We start from the raw sequence: 12,014 nt of genomic DNA, 5'->3' as shown, positions 1-12,014 counted from the left end.
CTTCTTTACCTTAATAAGCTAAACTTCTAAAAATTATTTCTTGCTCAACTCTGTGTAAATTAAACAACTGGATATAAAGAATTTTCTCCCACTTCTGCCACCAATGTGAAGAATATGATTCATTCATTCATCTACCAAGTGTTTAGATTAAGGGGGTAAATTTGAGACCAGGCCCTGGCAATACGAGACCCAGTCTCTATTACCAAAAAGCTTGGAGGATGGGCAGAGGGAGATGATCAATTGGATATGTAACCATAGTGCAAGATGATAAACCGTATCTGGTGAACAAAGGCACAGAGGAGGGGTGTGTGGGGGGGGAGTGGAATCCACGGAGAACTGAAAGATGAGCAGAGTTTCAGCTGGATATATGAGAAAGTGTGAAGTGGTGAAATTACTATCAGCTGGAGGTTCAGCGACTTATTCAAGTTCAGAACTCAGCTGAGTTAGAATTGAAACATTAATTTGGCTGATAACAAATATCTGACATTCCATCTGAACAGTTTGTGGAATTAGAAGAGTTAAAAGATATACACAGGTCAGGCGCGGTGGCTCACGCCTGTAATCCTAGCACTCTGGGAGGCCAAAGTAGGTGGATCACTCAAGGTCAGGAGTTCAAGACAAGCCTGAGCAAGAGGGAGACCTCGTCTCTACTATAAACAGAAAGAAATTAATTGGCCAACTAAAAATATATATAGAAAAAATTAGCCAGGCGTGGTGGCACATGCCTGTAGTCCCAGCTACTCCAGAGGCTGAGGCAGGAGGATCACTTGAGCCCAGGAGTTTGAGGTTGCTGTGAGCTAGGCTGACGCCATGGCACTCTAGCCCAGGCAACAGAGTGAGACTCTGTCTCAAAAAAAAAAAAAAAGATGTACACAAATGCTGATTTACTTCATTGATAAATTTTAATCTTATTTTAAGCACTGATTCCATATTTTAAATCACATCACAACATTACTTTGACCTGTGCCCCGTTCCACACTTGGAGTACAGCAGAAGTACAACCTGAAGTGCTTCTTGACTGTTGCACGCATCGTGGAACAAGCCGTGCTGCACGAGATCTAATGCACACGTTCAACACGGCTCTGAGTGGTTCAATTCAATCCACTCTATCTAAAAATGCAGGCAATACTGATCTGAAAGTAGAGCAATAATAATAAGACCTAACTACTCTCTACAAAGGATCTGTATCTGTTTTTAGCTGTGTCTCTTTTTTTAATGGAATGCTTCACAAATTTGCATGTCTTCCTTGCACAGGGGCCATGCTAATGTTCTCTGTATCATTCCAATTTCAGTATACGTGCCGCCAAAGTGAGCACGCTGTGTCATTATTCTAGAAGCTAACTTTTAATTGACACATAAAAATTGTATACATTCATGGTGCACAGTGTGATGCTTTGATATATATACACATTGTGCAGTGCCTTAAATGAAGCTAATTAACGTCACATACCTTTTTTTGGAGAACATTTAAAATCTATTCTTAGCAACTTTCAAGTGTACAATACATTATTATTATTTATAGCCATCGTGCTGTACAATGGACCTTCAGAACTTACTCTTCAGGTCTAACAGAATGTTATACCCTTAACCAATGTCTCCCCTGGTAACCACCATTCTACTCTCTGCTTCTGTGAGTTCAGCTTTTTTAGATTCTACAGACAAGTGAGATGATGCAGTATCTGTCTTTCTGTACTTGGCTTATTTCACTCAGCACATAGCTTCCTCCAGGCTCATCTATGTTGTCACAAATGACAGGATTTCCTTCTTTTCCAAGACCGGATAGTATTCCATTATGTATATATGCCACATTTTTTCAATCCAGCCGTCCATGGGTGGACTCGTGGGTTGTTTCCGTATCTTGGCTGTTGTGTATAGTGCTGCAGTGACCATGGGAGAGCAGACACCACGTTAAGATGCTGATTTCCTTCCTGCTGGACGTTACCCAGAAGTAGGATTGCTGGATCATATGATATTTCCATTTCTAGTTTCCTGAGGAACCTCCATACTGTTTTCCACAGTGGCTGCACCAGCATGCACACCTACCAACAGTGGGAGTCGTCACCAGCACTCGTCAACTTTTGACTTGTTGATAATAGCCAACCTAATATATCACATACAAGGGCTATTTAAATTCCTAAAAGAGAGGGATAGAAAACCTAAAACTATGAAGATGGAGCATTTGAGAAAGGTCCACAAGGGCATAGTTAAAGTTTTTTCTGTTTTTTAATTGAAAGCAGTGTGTGTTCGAGCCAAAAGCACTGGGCTGGGAGGCCGCGGCCTCCTAAACAGTCTTCCTGCTGCTCCTCTCGCCTCCTAACAGTCTATGTTTCAGCAGAGCAGTGAAAGTGATTCTTGAAAAAAAAAGTGTCATATATGTCATTCCTCTGCCCAATGTCCTCTAGAGACTTCCTATAGCATGCACAATGAAGGTCAAAGTCCCCACAATCACCCACAAGGCCTTTCATGACCTAACTCCTTCTTCATCTCTGACCTCAGCTACTCCTCCTCCCTCACTCATTCCACCCCAGCTGTGCTGCCCACACCAGGCCAACCTGCCTCAGGGCCTTTGCACTTGCAGTCCATCTACCTGGGACATTTTCCCCACAGATCTCTGTGTGACAACCTCCCTGACCTCTCTTTGGTCTTTGCTTAAATATGACTGTCTCATTCATGCCTTCTCTGACCACCCTTTTTTCAATTGCAACCTCACCCCAACTCCAACCTGGCATTTCCTATTCTCGCCTACTTTATTTTAGTCAACCACACTTATTACAATCTGATCTAGCAAATGCTTTACATATTTATCTTATTTTCTGTCCCGACCTGCTAGAGTGCAAGCCCCTTGAGGGGAGAGATTTTGTTTGTCTCCTGCTGCAATAACAATCTGATGAAGGAGTGAGTAAGTAAAATCTGAGTGGCAGACCTAGCTCCACCGTTAACTAGCAGACCCCGGGAAAGCCACGCAAGCTTTCTGAGCCTCAGGGTTCTCATCTCAGAGTTAAGTAGAAAGAACAAATGAAATGTTATGTCTATGTGAAAATACTTTATAATACGCAAACTGATATATAAATGGAAAAGCTGATGGTGCTGGTGGTGGTGTTTTACAGCCTCTTCCTTGTGAAGTAGATTAAAAATGGGAGAGAAAAACAGGGAGAAAAATGTCAATAGAGATACCAATGCATCCACAGCAATTGAAAAGCTATCTGCCATTTGGCTGGTGCAACTGCCCGGATGTTTGCTGTATGTCACTGCGGACCTGTGTATTGGCCTGAGAGTAAAGCATGGGCGATTCACTTTGGAATGCAGCCCTTATTTTTTTGCATGCCATGAGGCCTTCTCCATCTTGTGGCCAACCTGTTGCACATCTCTGCTGCAAAGCTGGCCAAAGGACACACCTACCAGTCACAAGTTTTGCAGCCAAGAGAAAGGGACCCTGGGGAGCGGTCCCCATGCTTTCCTGATAACTCACCTGTTCCTCAGGTGGCTGTCACCTCCTGCTTCTAGTGTCATGTTATTCCTGGGAATTTCCCAGATGACCCTCCCCAGCCATCCCCGCTTAATGTTCCTTGCGAGGGGAATACAAACTCTTCACCCTTCCCAATACGAAGGTCTCTGCCACCCTGACAAAGGCCATATGCCAAGGAAACAGAACGCTGGTGGAAAAGAGGGTCGAGAGAGCTTCCGCCAAGTACCACATCTGCACGTGGTGTCAGCGGTGATACCAACACGGGCCCCACTGGAAACTTTTCATCCTCACCTGATGAGTGGCAGAATCGTGGAAATCAAAAAACTGGAAAAGGATCATCCCATAAAAAAAGAGTTGAGACTCAAAGGATTGTTTGGTGGTTTTTAGGGGAGACCAGAGATGTGAACAAAAAAGCTAAAATTTCTTTTCCCACAAAAGAAACGGTGCTAATCCCTGAGTAAGCTTGGTCCTGGCAGGCCACATCCGAGGATGTTTTCACCCATCTTATGTGAGGCATAGTTCTGAAATATTTTCTTTGGTTTGCTCCTGGTAAGGTCTACCATGACCTATCACCGATTCCTTCCATATTATCACGAACTGTGCAATTGCAGCTGAGACCCGCACCCTCTGTACGGTGAGACCCACACCAGGCAGACCCCCACCGGCAAGCGCCGGTTGCTCCCAACGTCAGCGCGCTCAGCGTGGAGACCTGGCCTTGGCTTCCACTGTCCTCTAAGTCTGGAGACACCAATGACACTAGAAGCTGAAAAGTGTTTTGTACAATAACACCTAGTAATTATGGACACATAATGACACAGATTCTGGACTGCTGCTGGTCCTCTGCACACAAGAGTTTAGGGGATGCTCACAGGATCTTTCATCATTATTCACACTGTCTGGGCCTAAGCTATGCCCAGCTAGATGTCTGTTCCTGACGTGGCTCAAACGTGTTGCTTCAACTGGACCGGACGTCCTAGGGTTTCCGTGGTAACATCCCTCATTATTCCTGGGAAAACAGACCTGGGCCCTGTTTGATTTTGATTGCCTTAAAATAAAATGTACATTGCATTGGACCTGCAAAATTTCATCCATGGGAATTATTTTACTTTTATTTAATTTATTTATACACAGCATCATTCCAAAAGATTTTGAGACTACTTATTTAAAAAAAGCCATGCATGAGGTAGGCAGGAGATTTAAAAATAAGTGGGTCAGTAAATATCTCCCCTGCTTCAGCCCCAGAGTACTTGGAGGTGATAACCACGGGCAGTGTCACCCACTCTGTGAAAATTGGAAGCATGGAAAATGCACTCTGATAAATGTTTCCTGCCGCACTCAAGCTCATTCCCAGCATTAAGCCGAGGCGAGCGAAAGTACTCCAGGTGAAACAGCCCAGCTGTTAATCTTCGCCATAGGCAGCATTCCTGAGCAGGTTTTGTAATTTCTTGACTGCCTATCCATTTGCACCATTTCAATATTTTGAAAGCCCTGCATATTGAGAACCAGAACCTTCCCCAGCCCTCAAGCCCTCTGTAGAGTTCGTTGTTGTTTTTTAATCCCGAGCTGCCGAGACTCAAACCCACACAGCAACATGCCCCGTGGCCACAAGATCTGGGGCAGGAACAAGAGAGAGCACTGCTCCTTAGACACAGCTCTGCCGGAGAAACTACCTTCCGCCACCTGACTCTGCGCCTGCGTCTCACTTCCCAAGTCTGTTGAGGCAATGTGTCTGCCGCGATCACATTTTCAAGTATTCAACCAAATGGTTAACATTTCAATAATCTGGTTAAGTGCCCAAGTGAAGATGGTCATTCAGTCTAACTAAAGAGATTTCCGTCACTTGTTAAATCACTTTTGACTTAAACACCTATCCATATCTATGCTTCTGACGCACAAGTAAACATGCGGCCCGTGCTCAGATATCTGGAGCAAAATGATAGAGATGAGAAAAACCAAGCATTTATCTTGTTTGCCTAATCAATCTGGATCTCACAGTAACCAGTTGATAAAGAGAAGTTTCTTTTTATAGAAATATTCCAGCTCATGCATATAGGAAAATGCTAGAATGAGAATATCTTGCAGCCACTAATAATATAATGGATTGAGGCAATGACCAACAAAAGGCTGCTAACTTCACCAAAAGAGAACAAAAACAGTCATTAAATGACTTATATACCACCACTTACAGATTCTGATCAGGATTCTAACTCCCAATTTGTGGAAAACAGAGGACTAGCGTGATCATTCAATCCAGACTGAAGGAAACAGTACAGGATAAATTATCCAATTTCTTGAAAAAATAAATTGCAAGGAAAAGAGAGAGAGACAAGCTTCTAGATCAAAAGAGACTAAATATATCAACTAATTGCAATGTATGGACTCTGGCTCGTGATTCAAACAAATGGTTTTAAAAAGCATTAATGAGACATTAAGGGAAATATGGATGCACCGACATTTGATGATTTTAACAAAGTATTCTTTTAGGTAGAATAAATGAAACCATTCTTATCTTTTAGAGGTATCTTTTAGAGACAGACACCAAAATATTCCAGGAAGAACCAATACGGTAGCTGAAACACGCTGCAAACCCCCTGGGGCAGAGGAGAGGGGAGCGCGGCCGCACAGGTGAGGTGCACCTGGCCACCACCGGACCTGTGGGCCTTGCGACTGAGGCTTCGTTACACTGGTCTATTTTTCCACATGTTTGACATTTTTCACAATGAAGAAGCAAAAAACACATACTTTTTAAAACTCAACTAAGAGAAATATTGACAGAAAACTCCCTAAAGATGCCTAGTCCTGCGATTGTGTTAGTTACCATGCGCCTAACTCGTGGGTTAAGCCAGAGCTACCAGGCTGGCACCCTGGCACCTGCAGGGGCGCATGGACCGAATCGTCCTGGGGAAGGGTGTTGTCCTGAGTCCGAAGAGCAGAGAAATGTGACACATGGCCTCCGAGACCCCTGTGCTGCCCACTGCACGCGTGCCGTCAGCAGTGGGGCTGACGCCCTTGCAATACATGGTGTCACCCCCATACGTACCCTTGAAAGAAACTTCTTCTTGGTTCTAGAATGAGGAGACTTTAGTATTCCCCCAAACATGTACACTTTCAGTATCAGTGAGTAAAACTGAAACCAATCACCACATTACACCCAGTAGGATGGCTATAATTATTTTTAAAATAAATAGCAAGGATATGGAGAAGTGGGAACCCTTATGCTTTGCTGTGAGAATGTAAAAGGACAGACATCGTGGGAAATGGGCTGGCAGTTCCTCGGAAATTTAAATACGGAATTACCATGTGCTCCAGCAGTTCCACCTCTGGGTATATTCACCAAAAGAACTGAAAGCAAGGGCTTGAAGAGGTATTTGTACACTCGTATTCATAGCAGCATTGTTCACAACAGCCAAAAGGTGGAAGCAACCCAAGTGCCCATGGACAGATGAGTGGATAAACAAAATGTGGACAACACACAATGGAATGTTACCCAGCCTTTAAAAAGAAGGAAATTCTAACATATACTACATAGATGAACTTTGAAGACATTACACTAAGTAAAATAAGCCAGTCACAAAAGGGGAAATATTGAATGATTCCACCTACATGAGGCACCTAGAGTCAAATCCATAGAGACAGAAAGTAGAATGGGGCTTTTCAGGGGCTGGGGAGGGGAGTAGAGAGTTAGTGTCTCATGAGTACAGAGTTTCAGTTTGGGAAGATAAAAAAATCCCGGAGATAAATGGTGGCGATGGTTGCACAACAATGTGAATGTACTTAACACCACTGAACTATATGCTTACAAATGGTATGATTACAAATGGTTGAGATGGTGAGTTTTATATTCTGCTTATTTTACGACAATTTTAAAAAAAAATGAAACCAATCATACAACCAACCAACATTTCTTCATGTTGCTGCTAGGAATCATAGAGCCAATTTGTGGCCAATTTTTATAATTTATATAAGATGATGATATACATTCTTTTGATATTTCATTCACTTTCTTTTCGTTTGGCCTAATGTTTCCCTAATTTTAATGTATGTTTTCTTACTGTGTCTTGTATATATTTTAATTTTCCTTTCGCCTATTTTATAACAAGGCCCAAGATAAATAACTGGGGAGAGTGAGAGGAAGAGAAAAAATATTATACTTTATGTTATCTACATTCAATCCATAATTACTCAGTATTTTTCTTAAGAATGCTAGTTGGGTTAAATCGAATAATGAGTAACTTTTAAAATTTTTGTTGTTCCCCATATCTGTGTCTCTCTTCTTTAAAAAAGTTAATTAACAGAGAAGCAATTGAAATATAATTGTTTCTCCTGCCCTGTTGAGTGTATTGTCTCTATAGAAAGTTAAGAAGTTTCTTCCATATTTATACAATACATTAAATAAATCTCTTTCCAATGTTCAACTGCACTTGGGATCTCAGAGCACGCTTCCTGTCACACGTGTGCTGAGTGCCTTGCTGCATGCATTGTCTCGGGAGACCCCGACAACAACCCTGGGAAGCAAACAGCCTGCCCCTCATTTCACAGAGCGGGAGTGCGGGTTGGAGGGGGAAAGAAACTTGTCCGGAGTCAACAAGGTTTATGCGACTCCAGGTAACCTCTGGGAATTCCGAATTCTTTATAGACGACCCTGCAACTGTTTTGCGGGGAAGGGCTCACTTCCTGGTTCTGACCTGCGTCCCAGTGGCTGAGGTCGATGGGCGAGTGAGCTCTGAATAAGTGAAACGCTTACTCGTTAAGCTTTACTTCATTGACTCCTTTCTATAGTGGGTTCAGCTGCACCCTCCGAGCACAGAAAACCCCCACCTGCACTCTGCCTTCCCGTACACTAAGTACACACCCCCGTCATCACCCTTCTCTCTGACTCTGTCCCTTTCTGGACCAGGGTGCGTAGCCGTACCACCCCCGGCGATGCCTTACAAACCCAAAGGGATGTTCAATGCGGGCTTTCAAAGATCTTTCTCCTTCCATGTAATTATCTGACCTCTCCACCCTCAAGAAGAAAATGAAATTTGAGATCATCGTGCACAGGAAAAAGATACATAAAATGTATCTCAAAATATGTCTCCCAGGACCACTTATCACCCAGGAAAGGCGCTTCGAACCAACCGGGGAGGGAGGCCTGTCTCTGTCTCCCTCCAAGTACATCCCCATTTAAGACGTTTGCACCAGTTAGCAGCCTGCTGTTCTAACAGTCTCATGAATTTGGATTGTTCGGTTAATTATAAACACATTTCAAAGTCATTCTTTCTGGCCTTTTTCCTGGAACAAGTGACTGCCACATTGCAGCTCACAGAATGGGCTTCGGTGGTTTTCAGTCAAGGTTCAGGGAGAAATATGCCACACCGGGATTCGGTTATTTACCAACATCACGCTGGACTCGAGCCGATGAGACACCAATATATTTTCCTTTGAAGGCTGACATATTGCCTGCTGCTTCCGATGCTGTTTTCTTGGCCAGCAGACAAATAGCTGGGGATGTTTCAAAAATCACCTCCCATTCAAGTCAAGGGGGAAAAATGTCTTGTGATTGGTTCATCTTGCAGACATTGATCTCGCTCTCCTCTGGGCCCATGTCGGGGCCTCTGACAGCCGCCTGCCCTGGGCTCAGTCCTTCCACACAGTGGTTCGAGGAAAGGTCCGGAGAACGCTCGGACCCTTGGCTGTCAGCAGAGATGTGTAACAAGCCATCAACACATTTTCCTGATGTCATGGGCTGGCTTTTGTTTCCCCCTTGTTTGAAGAGCCCTAAGAGAATCTGACATGGACAACGTGCTTTGGAGTGGTTTGAGGTCACAGAGACATTGCTGTCAGGCTATTGGGATCCTAAAAACCCACAACCACCCAAGTGCTCACTGATGTGCTTCTGCTTGGTATCAAAATTTCTGAACATTAAGGTTTCTTCCTGTATCAACCTTACCTCGCACCAAACAGCCCAGATGTGCATTTCTAAATGACAGGATCAAAGAATTTTGAGTGAGGAGTAATTTTTTAAGCAGCATTTTAATATTTTGAAACAAAGTAAATTCTCATTAGTTGAGAAGAAAGGATCTTAAAGGCCATATAACCCCACTTCCCCATTGGTAAGGAATTATCACTCTATCTTTTGAATTCCTCAAGTAACGGGGAGCTCGTCACCCTACATCACTGGGCAGTATTAGTATAATATGAAAATTACAAATGTATAATCAGATCAATCCTCCTACTCTTATTGAACCAGCTTTTACAATTATGAATTAGCTTTTAATTTGAAGTCACTCAGAAAGAATAAAACAATCTTTATTGACTAAAATCTTCAAAGCTAGCATAACTCCTAGTGTTGATGCTATATTACATATAATCTAAGTCTACAGCATTGCAATTTTTTCATTCACTCGCTTCATTTTGTATATCTAAGCTCATTATTTTTCCATTTCTACTCAACTCATTGTGTATTTACTATTCTTGGTGCAATATTTTAGAACACACAATCTCATTACAGGGTGACATTATATCCCAGCTGCCTGAAGCCCTCCGTGGGTATACCTCATTATTTCAATATAATGTTTAATAGCACCCCCTTCCACTCTCAGAAGTGTCCTGGTTTGGGTGACAAATTTATGCCAAGGATTTTAAAGTCTTAAACATTTTATTTTTGTAAATTGTACTTAAAATCTACTCCAATGAAGGTTGGAATCCCCTGCCTTCCATCTTCCACCCTTCTCAATTAACAGCTTGTAGTTTGAAATGACCAATCTTTTGGACTGTGGCATATTTTTAATATAAGGAGTCGCCCCTCCATGCTCCATGAGAGCCACCTCCGTGGCAGGGCTGGAGCCCAGCCCTCTGCGTGGACAGGATGGCCCACAGCCCATGTGATGTCACTTTCATTAAGATACCGAAAACTGGAAGAAACCTTTCTGAGACAGGCACAGCATGGTGGCAACAAAAGATGTTCTCCTACCTGAGAATGCATTCCCTCTACTTTCATCTCTGGGGGCCTCAGTTTGTCTGCCTATGAAAGAGCACAGCGCTGCCCACTTCACAGGGCCGGGGAAAGGATTAAAGGGGTGATAGCCACGGGGCACTCTCAGCCGCCGGGAACAAAGGCGGTGAGTAATTGAGAAATGTGCAGTCCCGCTTTTCCGGCTTGTGGGGAAAGGGCTCCTGCCGGCTTGAAAGGCGACGTCACAGGCACACAGAAGCAGCCCCCCAGGAGGAAAGAGCCTATTACCTCCGCTGCCATTGTCCGAAAGTGCAAAGGAGACGGGGCGTGCAGAGGGGCCTGAGAGCTGTGGGGGCAGGAAAACAAGACCGGGGGAAAAATGACTGATGGACGACAAAAGAAAACCTGGAAAACATGGACATCTTGATTTAAAAATAATCTGTGAAGACTGTATGCCAGGAACAGCTTTTAAAGGAACCACTCCATATATTCTCTGATCCCTTGATAGAATACATTCATAATTTTTCACACTGGAATGCCTTTATCCCCCGCTCTATCTACCCTTCTAATCTAACAGCCTCGCGGGCAGTTCAGTGGTCCCTTGCGGAGTGGACTGAATTCCAAAGTCCCTACATATACAGCTTGCTGTAAGTTCCATTCAAATGATTAACCACTAGAGAATGAAACTGTAATTGGTGATACAATTTTGGCATAAACTATTAACACACCCGCCCCACCAAGGCTGAAGAATGGGTTTGGACAAGTACAAAGTGCCATCACGGTTTTGGGTAACTCGCGGTCAAGGAGATGGAAGACAGTCTCCCGTTCATTAATACAGGCTACTAAAATCAAATGGGGAAAAAATAAGAACAGTAGGAGATGTTGCCCCAAGCAGCGTTTTCCCGGCAAAGGCTGCATCTCAAGAACCCTTCAGAGCACTCTGGGAATGCATAGAAGTTTGCAAATCAATTTGCTAAATTGGCTTGGCTGGAAATCATGCTTTTGTGCGTGGATCCCGCTGAAAGGCATCTCTGAAGCTACCAGGCCCTCCCAGGGCACCGTCAACCAATGCAGAGAGAGTCCGGGGACATCGTGAAAAGAACATGGATTCAGGGTCAATTAGCCTTGGGCTCAAACTCTAGTTCCACTTAGATGGCCAGGTGACTCTGGATAAGTCATGTGATCTCACTGAGAAGAGGACTACACGAGCCCACCAGCCTTGCAAGGTGCGGGCAAGATGCAATGCCCAATATAGCCCGACGAGTCAAGCACCATGCTAAGTTCGGCTCTTGTCAGTGCAGAGATAACCCAGAATGGCAGCAGCCCACCCCTCCAACCCCCAAAATGTCTCATTGCACTGTAGGGCAGTCTTGAAAACATTAATATGGAATGCTTGCATATACTTAACCAAAATAGGGCCTTAATTTAAGTATCTGGAAGAGCCAAACTGAAGTTCTAAAGTAAGAATTCTTAGATGTCAAACGTATTCCATTTTGTGATCTGTATAATTTTGCCTTTTATATATCGTCAACTAGTAGAAATTATGCACATGATTCATCTCCTTCAAAAGCACGTGTTGGCCTTTCACAGTGGGCTTCCCAGGGGCTGCCT

General features: G+C 43.6%; 1 protein-coding gene and 1 non-coding gene across 8 annotated transcripts in view; both read right to left on the bottom strand.

Moving 5' to 3' along the window:
• MSRA (methionine sulfoxide reductase A) overlaps window positions 1–12,014 on the bottom strand; it is a 321,997-nt gene that overhangs the window by 166,090 nt on the left and 143,893 nt on the right. The window lies entirely within an intron of this gene.
• LOC142864287 (U6 spliceosomal RNA) lies at window positions 1,210–1,316 on the bottom strand. The gene has a single exon (XR_012914812.1). It is a non-coding gene; the product is annotated as a U6 spliceosomal RNA (small nuclear RNA).

The sequence above is a fragment of the Microcebus murinus genome, chromosome 24 (genome assembly GCF_040939455.1).
Source record: "Microcebus murinus isolate Inina chromosome 24, M.murinus_Inina_mat1.0, whole genome shotgun sequence".
Lineage (NCBI taxonomy): Eukaryota > Metazoa > Chordata > Mammalia > Primates > Cheirogaleidae > Microcebus > Microcebus murinus.
The sequence above is the reverse complement of the archived record's forward strand: the minus strand, read 5'-3'. Positions and strand labels throughout refer to the sequence as shown.